At 36.3% G+C, this 10,573-nt stretch overlaps 1 pseudogene; it reads right to left on the bottom strand.

Moving 5' to 3' along the window:
- Positions 1-4,010: 4,010 nt before the first annotated feature.
- LOC132267789 (small nucleolar RNA R71) lies at positions 4,011-4,109 on the bottom strand (annotated as a pseudogene).
- Positions 4,110-10,573: the final 6,464 nt, after the last annotated feature.

Genomic DNA, 10,573 nt, shown 5'->3' on the forward strand with positions numbered 1-10,573 from the left:
TTTAATTGTGTTATGTTGATAATACTTGGAGCAGATTATTGATTTCATATCTAGGATGCTTCGTAGATGCATTATTTCATTAATCATATATTTATAGTAAGCAATGCATTTAATGAAGTTCATATATTGTATAATTGGGGAATTGGAAACATTTTGATTATATCATGATTTATATTGTTGTCATCGCATTGTAGAGAATGCTATAATAGCCTTGGACATTAGAACATGTCATGTATGAGTAGCATAATATTTGATACGCTTGTGAAGTGCATGTTAGCTATATTTTGGTACATGGTACCTTATGGTTTAGTATTGATTTTTATTACTTGGGAATATCTGTTTAATATGTGGTTTTATTCCGATTTGGTGATGCGAGGGTTCAGCTCTCATGGGTGAGCTCAGGCTCCCCAACTATAGTCGCCACTGGGGTTAGTAGACCAAAATAACTATGGTTGGTTACCAACGGTCTGGATTCCAAAAGAACCCTATTTCCCCATTCATGCGGTGTGCATATGCATTATCATATTTCACTCTTTGATGATTTTGACATCTATTGTTAAGTTGATGTATGTGCGTAGTTGCAGCTTGGTTGTTATTTTCGTTCCTGGTTTCATTTTGTATATTCATGCCTATTAACAAATGCTAGATTAAGATGATTCCTTTAGGAATTTCCTAGAAAATTTAGATGTTAGGGAGCATGTCCCTTGCATTATTGACATGGATTTAACTTATGGAACCATAAAAATGTAGCATATTTATGTACCTAGCGTTGATCTATTGAGCCATATGAGCTCACCCCATCATTGACTCCCCCTTTCAAGTTGAAGCAAACTCTTAAAGACAATGCTTCATTTCCATTGTTTTAATAGTAGAATTGATGTATAGATTTAAATGATGTAAATTAGGGAATATGTATTTTTATTCCATTGCATATGGTAGCTATTGATGAGCGCTGAAAAGTGCTTATTTAAACCCCTTAAGCTTAGGTATTCTAAAACCTTTATCTATCTTATTTTTCCGCTTTAGATTGATTTTGTATTATTTCCATTTTCAGGTACTTATCCCCAAAATAAGCTAACTCAGCTAAATAAGAGCATAATTGAAGCAATCTTGAGATGAATCAAAGAAAGGAGCAAAGTGGGAGTAAAAGGAAGCAAGTGGTGGAAATTCAGCAAGTACAATCGATCTCAGCAAATATTCGATTGATCAAAAGTTCATCGATCTCAGCATTCCAAGATGGATCCAAGCTCTTTTGTCCTTATCCAAAGATCATACAAAGTTCGATCGATCCAACTTTCTTTCGATTGATCGAAAAGATTCCATCTTATCCACTTGTACCACCCTACCTACCACATTTGTCTCTTTCCCAAAAATATCTTCAAAATATCTCAGATTTGTTTTTATCCAAAAAGGCGCCGCCATAGAGGATTGATCCAGCTTCAATTCGATAGATCTCAGCCATGTTCGATCAATCTCACCACAAGTACGATCGATCGAACTTCCCAAATCCCGAGAAAATCCAATTTCCAGCTTATTAAAAGTTATCTCATATCTAATCATTGGAGGAATATTAGTGTACGAGCCCGGCTTATTTGGGGTGATATTTAACCTACCTATATAAGGAATATGAACCACTTTTTGAGAAATATACTTGAGAGTAGATAGAGACACAAATTCCATATTCTTAGTGAGAAAGAAAAGAAAGGAGGATGATAGAGACACAAGCTTGGAGTTCTTCCATCAACCAAGAAGAGAAGCAATCTCTACTATGGAGTTAGCTCTTAAGGGTTGGAGGACATCATCCATGAGTGGTTAGACATCCTCTTGGGGCTAGAGTTAGCCCTAAGCATGCTTTCTACATCTTGACTTTTATATATATAGATCTTGTTTATTTAATGATTTGTGTGGTTTAATGCTTCTAATTGACCATTTCATTCTATCAATATGTCTATGTATGCTAGAATAGATGTTCATGTGTTTATCTCAATTTCTTGTGTTATTGATGCATGTCTATGTATTAATGCTATAGATCTAGAGATCGTCAAGACATAGTACTTAATGGAATGTTCTTATGGTTTGTTTGATGGTTCATTCTCATTTCTTGATGGATTGTTCCCCTCCCTTAGTTTAATTAGTTTAATTTCATGTCATTAGCTTAATTGTAGTATAGTTGTAGTTTAGATGTTAAATGGGAGGACAATCCATGCTTTTGTTTGATGTTCCATACTTATGAAAACAAGTAGCATATATCTCTAACCTTGTGATGTGTTTGGATTGTGAGCTTAAAGAAAGGATTAATGGCTTAGTTTGATATATTGTGCTATCCACCATGTTGCTTAGACAATATATGCTTAATTTGTCATCCATGCTTGTTGAAACAACCACACACACACACTATGTTGCAATACATGTTTTCCCCCTCATTAATCATTCAATAAAAGTGTAGAAAAGCTATGCTTAGTGGTGATCTCTAAACCCTAAGATCTCTCTCTTATTTTCTCTCCATTACACTTAATTGCCTACTTTAGTTTAAATTGCATCTTAGTATAATTTACCCACCAACCAATCTTTTGATCACTTGACCTACTAACCCTAATCTCGATTCCACAACCTAATACGACCCACCAATCCCTTGGGACGATCCCTACTTGCCCTAACTATATTTTTAGTGAAAGGTAGTAGTGGCAATTTCTAAATGTAAAACTTGGCCACATTCATCATAGCTCTACACCATTATCTTTTGGTGTACAAACTTTGGGTTTGGGACGCGACACCTAACCACACCAAGTTTTTGGCGCCGTTGCCAGGGATTTATTGAAGGCAACGTTGTATTTGTGGAATCAATTAGGAATTAGTACTCTTTTGATCGTGTCTTTACTTTGTTTTCATTTTGGTTAGTTATTGTGTTAGTTCTTGTTTGACTAAGTGCATTGAAAAAAAGGTGAGCAAAGGAGCATTCAAGCAAGGAGCTAAGCAAAGCAAAGGAAAAAGGCAAAATTCTAAAAATTTGTAAGGCTAAAAACTGAAAAATAAATTGAAGTGCTAAAGGACCCTTTGTGAGCTCTTTCTTAACTCAATCTCTAGTTAAATCGTAGGCCCGCGTGGAGGCTTGTATTTCAATTCTTAGATAAATCGTGAGCCCACATGGAGGCAATTTACTTTTCTTTGCATATTGTTGATAGCATGGGAATATAGGATCATTGTATGTGGAGGAAGTTTTTTGATTGTTGATTTATTGCGAAGGTGAAGTGTTTGTTCATTACTTGTTGCTTGTTGTGTTTTGTTGTGCATGCATGGTTGTAGATCATTGAAACCTACTCTTGTCCATCTAAATTTTCATCTTGAATCTGTTATTCGAAACCCTAGGGGAAGAGAAAGTTTTAGTCAATCTATTTCATCAATGGAAGGACATAATGAGGACCATGTGGAGGACCTCAGTCACATAGACCAACAAGGCATCCTCCACCCAAATGTGTATCATGATAACATGCAAGTACCAGTAGGCATGCCGAGGCCATTAATTCACCCACACAACAATAAGGCTAAGTTCCATTAGGAATACCAAGGCCAATCTATGCTCCACCACCTCCCATCATTCAAGGCAATCAAGGTGCCCATGTTGCACCTCCAATTGCTAATCCTCCCCTTGCTTTAAGAGATCACTATTTGCCTAATGAATATAATGCACCCACATGGATTCAATTGCCACCACTTAGAGCACACCACTATGAGATCAAACCACAAACCATTCAAATGCTTCCTAACTGTCATGGACTTCCAAGTGAAGAACCTTATAAGTATTTGGATGAGTTTCTTGAAGTATGTTCCATTATGAGATACACGGACATGCAGGAAGATGTCTTAAGGCTTAAACTTTTTCCATTTACCCTTAAAGACAAGGCAAAATATTGGTTTAACAATCTTAGGCCTTTTTCAATAACTTCTTGGGCAGAAAGGCAACAAGAGTTCTTGAAAAAGTACTATCCGGTTTCTAAGACCAATGCCATGAGAACCTCAATTCGAGAGTTTTCACACGGGGATGGGGAAACGTTCTATGAGGCATGGGAAAGATTCAATGAATTGCTTAGGAAGTGTCCACATCATGACATACCCAAATAGAAATTAGTTCAATATTTCTTTGAGAGCTTATCGGACAATTATAAGGGCATGGTTGATGCTTCCATGGGTGGCTCTTATATTGATAGGCATGAGGATGATGTGTGGCGTCTTTATGAGAGCAAGAGTGAAAATTCCTTACATTGAATTTTATCATCTAAGAATGGTAGAAATTCAAGTGGAAGGAAGAGTGTTGGCTTACATCAAGTCGACCATTCCAATGAAATAGCCGTCAAGATGAAATCCTTATCTTAAAGGTTTGATTAATTCTTGATCAACCAAAACTTGGCAAATCAAGTATTTTCTGTCCTTAACCATTCCCATCATCCATCCAATGAGACATGTATGACTTGTTCAAGTGTTTTACATTCTACTTCCAATTGTCCCCATGGACATGTTGTAACAACCCGGTTATTTTCCTTCCTTTCCTTTTTCTTGAAATTTTACGAATGAATTTTTTTCGTTTAATTTTCTTTTCTGAGCTCTGTTTCATGTCACTTAGTGTCATCTCGAGTGCTCGGAATTGGTTTCTGAGACTCTTTTCTGTGGATTGACAACTTCCTTTGAGGACCAAGTCATTTTCACATTTTTCGTTTTTCGGACACTATGGGCTATTTCGTCTTTTCCCTATTCTGTCATTTTCCCTATTTCGTCTTATCTCCGTTTGTCAGTTTTTGGCACAACCTCACTTTTCATGCTCGGAGTTAGTTTTTGACTTCACGTATCTTCATCTTGAGTGGTTTCCTCGAAATACGTATCTTCACTTTTGCAAGAAAGTACTCTGGTTGCTCTTGGTGTCCATAGGGGCATGGATGTACAATTCTTTAGAATCTTTTTCATTTCTTGGGGTGTTTTTCATAAATATCTTTTGAAGATATTTTATTTCAGGGGCATCTAAGAAAATACCTTTTGGTAGATATTTTAATTCTGGGACAATTTTGCAGTTAACCCTTTTTGTAGGGGCCATTGTGCAATTAATGAAAGTTATTGCAAAAATATCTCGTCTGGAGCCTGGATCCTCGTACGGGATTCATTTTCACTTTTCATTGACTCGTAAATTCATAGAATTTCCTTCTAGTCATTTTTCTCCAGTTTCAGAGTTTCTGGACCCAATTGCCACCGAACTTGTTCGGGGCATAACTTTCTATTCGGGACTCAGTTTTTGACGCCGTTTCTTCCGTTGTTCATATTATCTTATTTTAAATCTTTTTTGTTCACGGAGTTTTGCCGTTTGAGCGCGTTTACTCAGAATTCACTTTTCCGGACCCGGCGGGGCCCTTTCGGGGCACTTTTTGAGATTTCTATAAATAGGTTGCCCTAATTTTTAAAATCAGATTTTCAGACCTTCTTCCTCCTCTTGGCTGGTAGCCATGGGAGCCCAAGGGGCTGCCGTTACTCTTTCTTCTCCTCCACTTGATTTCCTTAGTAGAAATCCTTCGGCCTTAGCATTTATTGCTTCCCTCGACGTGCTCTACCTTTTGCCCTTATTAGAATCCATTTTCGACGATTTTTTGAGTTTGGGTTTGGAGTCAAGTTGAGATTTTCATGGGGCTTCTTGTGGATTCTTGTTCACGGTGTTGTCCACGACAAAACCTCTCGGTATCGTCGAATTCGGAGCACTTTTATTTTGGTGGGCCTTTGGGATTTTCATCTCAAATTGAGGTAGGAGATGTTCTAGGTTTAAATTCTTGTTATATAGCATGCTTGTGATTCTTATACAACTTGATTGCATGATAAAATATAAAATCTAGAGATTTTATTATTTATTTTTCTTGTGCGGGATCTAATTTTCCCGGTTGCTCATGACTTGGTTTAAACATATAGCATGATTTTATATTGCCCCTTGATATGCTCGTTGTCGTGTATTAAAATTGGAACATTTGAATAAGTATTAAAGATTTTATTTGATATTTATCTTAGGTGAAAGATTAATTCACATGACCTTAACTAGCTTGAAATCAATATGTGTTAGCATATTAAATTAGGCCTTAGCATGCTCTTCAACATAGTTGAATTTGAAAGTAATTGGAGGTGTTTTGAAAATTAGTAATTATTAATTAATTTGATTAATTAATTTGTCCCGAGTGCACTATTCACTCTATTTAAATTCTGACTTGATATTCTTGATTTACATGCCATATAGCTTTACATATATTTGATTTAGAATATTTGGTTAGGTTTTGAAACCTTTTATTTAATTAAATTCCATGTTTAAGATTTAATCCTCATGGTGATATACAACTTGGAATTGTATTGTGGCATGCTAGAAAATTAAGTTTTGGTATGGTTGTTCACATATATTAAATTGGGATTTATTGCATGAGAATTGCAACTTTTATTTTATATTTAACTTTAGTGAAAGTATAATTCACATGGTCTTAAATTGAATGAAATAAGCTTGTAATGTGATATTACATTAGTCTTTGGCATGTTCTCTAAGATATGTTAAATTGAGATCATTTGGTTAAGTTTGAAAATCTAGAGATTTTAATTAAAATAATTAATTAAAATCTATTTTGTGGTCCCATTAGCTTAATTAAGATTTTAACTTGATATTTGTATTGGCCATGACTTGTTTACTAGTATATATTAATTGTGGACCATTTGAAGTTGCTTTAGAACCTTGGTAATTAAATTAGCATGATTTAATTAGAGTTCTACTTTGTTGTTCCAATAACCTAATTGAGTTTTGGAATGGATATAGGTAATGACCTTGCCATGCCCTTTAACATGTATTAAATTGAGGTTAATTGAAATTGAATTAGAAATCTAGAGAATTTAATTGTGTTTATCTATTTAAATTCTATCAATTTGCTCCATGATCTAGTTGTGTTTTAGAAGTGGTTTCTATATTCAAATCATGGACTTAGACTTGTTGTATATTCATTTGGTTATGTTTTGAACATTGGATAACATAGTTGCTATATTTGTACTCATGAGAATATGTTTTCTTATTGAATATATTGTTGCCTTGTGTAATGATTTGCACACTTCGTATCTAACATCATTCATGCATAGCGTGTAACGAATCGCACACTAAAGATTCGATATTCATCACATCATATTAGTTGTGGACTTAGAGCATGTATTGTATAGGTTTCCAAATTTGGTTGTGCTTGGTAGATAGTTGATTATCTTGCATATTTCTGTTGATATATGCGTTGTTACACAACTTGTTGATTTTGAAAACTTGGGGATGTCGTTGTTTGACTATGGCTAGGACGTGGTTCTAGTACGGGGGATAGTCCCTCTATATGGTCTAGTGCGCACATAGGGAGGTTACCTATAGGGAGGTTGTCAGTCTGATCCGGCATGACGTCCGAGTATCCACTTTATTTGATTTCGCATTTCATTTCAAGTTGATAACTAGATGATGTTGTAACTTGTTGTTTCTTATTTGTCGTTCCATTTTAAGTTACATGATGTTAACTTTGCGAAATTGTGCTTTATGCATTGTATTGGAAGTTATAATGTTGGTTAAATTGTATCGATATTGAAAATCGTGTTTTGACATTTTAATAAAGCTTAGATTGATCATATTGATTCATTTATAACATAGACGTTAGGTGGCATGAACCATTACTGTTATTTTATGCTTTAGATTCTAAGTTGATGGCTTTGAGAACTTAAACCTTGTTGCATTGTATAACATGCTCTTTTGTTGTTGAATTGCATGGATAATGTGATTCTTGTTAACTTGTATTCAAATATGCTTTTGTCATGTTGTATGGATTCCTCTAGACTTTGTTCAATTACATTGATAATGTGATCCATAGTAACTATAAACTCGTTGTATTAATCGGATTACTCCAACTTTGATTTGTTTCATTCATGTATTTATATCATGATTCTTGTTGCTTTGTATAACATGTTTTTATGTTGTTGAAATGCATGGATGATGTGATTTATGCTAGAAACACTCTAAGGTAGCTTAGGATGCTCCCTGAGTCTCATTTCGATATAGACGTTAGGTGGCATGAACCCCTTTAACATGTTTCACCTTAAGGTGATAAATTTGTAAAATACTAGGTTGATGCATGCTCATCTCCTACGAGTAGCTTTATGTTACTCACCCCTATGATACTGGGGCATATTTTAGGTATGAAGACTTGGTTCGTGACGCCTAGCATTCCTTGGATGTCGTGTAGCTTTTAAGTTTCCATTTCATGCAAATGTTAGCGTGAAATGTCATTTTGTAGACGTATATGTCAAAATATGTATATTTGATTCCATGTATGGAATGTGTACTTAAGTACACTCCTTTCAATGTATTTGATATGTATGAGATGAGGCCGGAGGCCAATGACCATTATATTGTATCTTATGTATCTTTTGATTTCTTGAAAAGCTATGAAAACCTTGAAAAATCGCAAGTTATTTGTTCATCATAGTTGCATCGGGTGTGGGAATTCCATTTTCGTTCTTTCATAGGGTCTTATAAATCATGTTTGAAGTGTGGCCAAGGGCCAAACGGTTATTCGACCCTGTTTTGTATTTTTGGATTCCGAGTTTTCATTCCAAGTTCCGTTTTTGCCTTTTTGCCCATTGGGGGTCGGATTTTGCATCGGTGGTATTTTTAAGTCGTGGACCATTTAGCACGTCCTAATAGGTAAGTTACGTCTGTGTGCATGGTCGTTTTCGGGCAAAACCTTATCGTTTGTGTTTTGAGCCTCTTGTGAATTCATTTCGCACTTTTTTTACATATTCTGATCTAGGGGCATTATAGACTTTTCACGGTAGTTTTATTTCCTTCTTTCAACATGGTTGAATAGAAAACGTGATTTTGGGGGGCGGGGGGGTGGGAGGTTTCTTTTTTGTGTTTTTCCAGAAAATGTCGTCTTGGTGCCGGAAATCGATCGCAAAGTTCAGCTTTCAGTTTTCTATTTAGCAGCTTTTTCGACCCTCTGGACCAGATTTCTTGGGAGGGCATTTTGGAAATTTTACATTGTGTTTTTTTTGAATTCTTTGGCGAGTCAAGTAAAAAACTCAATTTTGAGGGGGGTTTCTTCTTTGTATTTTTGCAAAAAAATTCATCTAGGCCTCCAAATTCAGCCTCTGTTCCGGATTTTTCTGAAAAAGAAACCCACAACAGCTTTATGGGCTGCTGCTGCCAGCCATGTGTGCACCAATGCACGCGCGGCGTGCATAGGCGCGCGCATGGGGCTGTCGTGGCCCCTTGTCGGGCCGCCGCGACGTCAATTCTTCTTTTGGGCTTTTCTCCTTCGTCCAGACTCCGATTCAAGTGAATCTTTTTTTGAACTTGACTAATTTTTTGCTATCTTTCCAACGGTGTGCTCGGTTGCACCCAGTTCTTCCTGGATAATTACCAGTTTACCCTTTTTGCCTTAAGTGCTCATTTTTCTTCATCATGCCGTTTTTCCTTTGTCCGGACTCCGAATCATGCGATTCTTAAGTCCATCTTGATTAGTTTTTCGTTGTCCTTCTAGCGGTGTGCTCAGTGGTACCCGAATCTACAATTTTTAGAAATGACTATTTTGCCCTTGGGGGCTTAATTGTCATATTTTTTATCTTTTGCTTCCGCATCAGTTCTTGTTGAGTTCCACGACCTCATGGCAGGTCACTTTGACTTCTTAGAGTCTTGTTTTCTGTTTTCGCTTCCGCATATCGAATCCGTTATCAAGTCAATCTTCGGTTCATCACAGGACACGATGGCCTAAAAACCAGGGTCGTTACACATGTGCAAAGTGAGCATCATGAACAAGTTAATGCAGGTTTTGTTAATCAAAGGAACAATCCTTATGGCAATCATTATAATCCTAGTTGGAGGAATCACCCGAATTTCTCTTAAAGAAACCAAGGGGAAGGCTTAAACCTTCCCCAAAGTGGTTTCCAAGGGAAATATGTTCCACCTCCAATGCAAAGCCAAGATTCCCAAGGATATAGACCATTTTAATCACAAGGAAATCAATTTTCTAATTCTTATTTTCCTAATCAACCATCATATTCTCAAGAAAAAATTAGGAGTCCCGCTTTTGAAGAGAAAGTTTTGACCGCTCTAGGCACTCTAGAGGCGAACACTCAATTGCTTCATTCTCATTCTCAATCCATTGCTAAACTAGAAACCCAAGTAGGGCAAATAGCTAGTACTTTAAATGCTAGAGAGAAAGGGAAAATGCCTTTGAATGCCCCACAAAAGCAACAATGTGTTGTGGAGACTCATTCCTCATCTGAAGGTCACACAATAGAGCATGTCAACGCTGTGACTACCTTGAGAAGTGGGAAGATTGTGGACAACCAAGTGGGTATGTCCAATGAAGAGAGTGAACTGGTGCAACCACAAGTTGACACCCGTCCCGTTTCATATCCTATTCCTCCTTCATTGTATATGCATGATCTTTCAAATGAGAATATCTTGAAAAGTGATTTTGAAAAGAAAAATTTGCAACATGATTTCAAAACTTCTTGTATTGAAGAAACTTCAAAGAAAATGTCTGAA

This window comes from Cornus florida, unplaced genomic scaffold, assembly GCF_030987335.1.
Source record: "Cornus florida cultivar Cherokee Brave unplaced genomic scaffold, ASM3098733v1 CherokeeBrave_3.0.0_Hap2_Chr07, whole genome shotgun sequence".
Lineage (NCBI taxonomy): Eukaryota > Viridiplantae > Streptophyta > Magnoliopsida > Cornales > Cornaceae > Cornus > Cornus florida.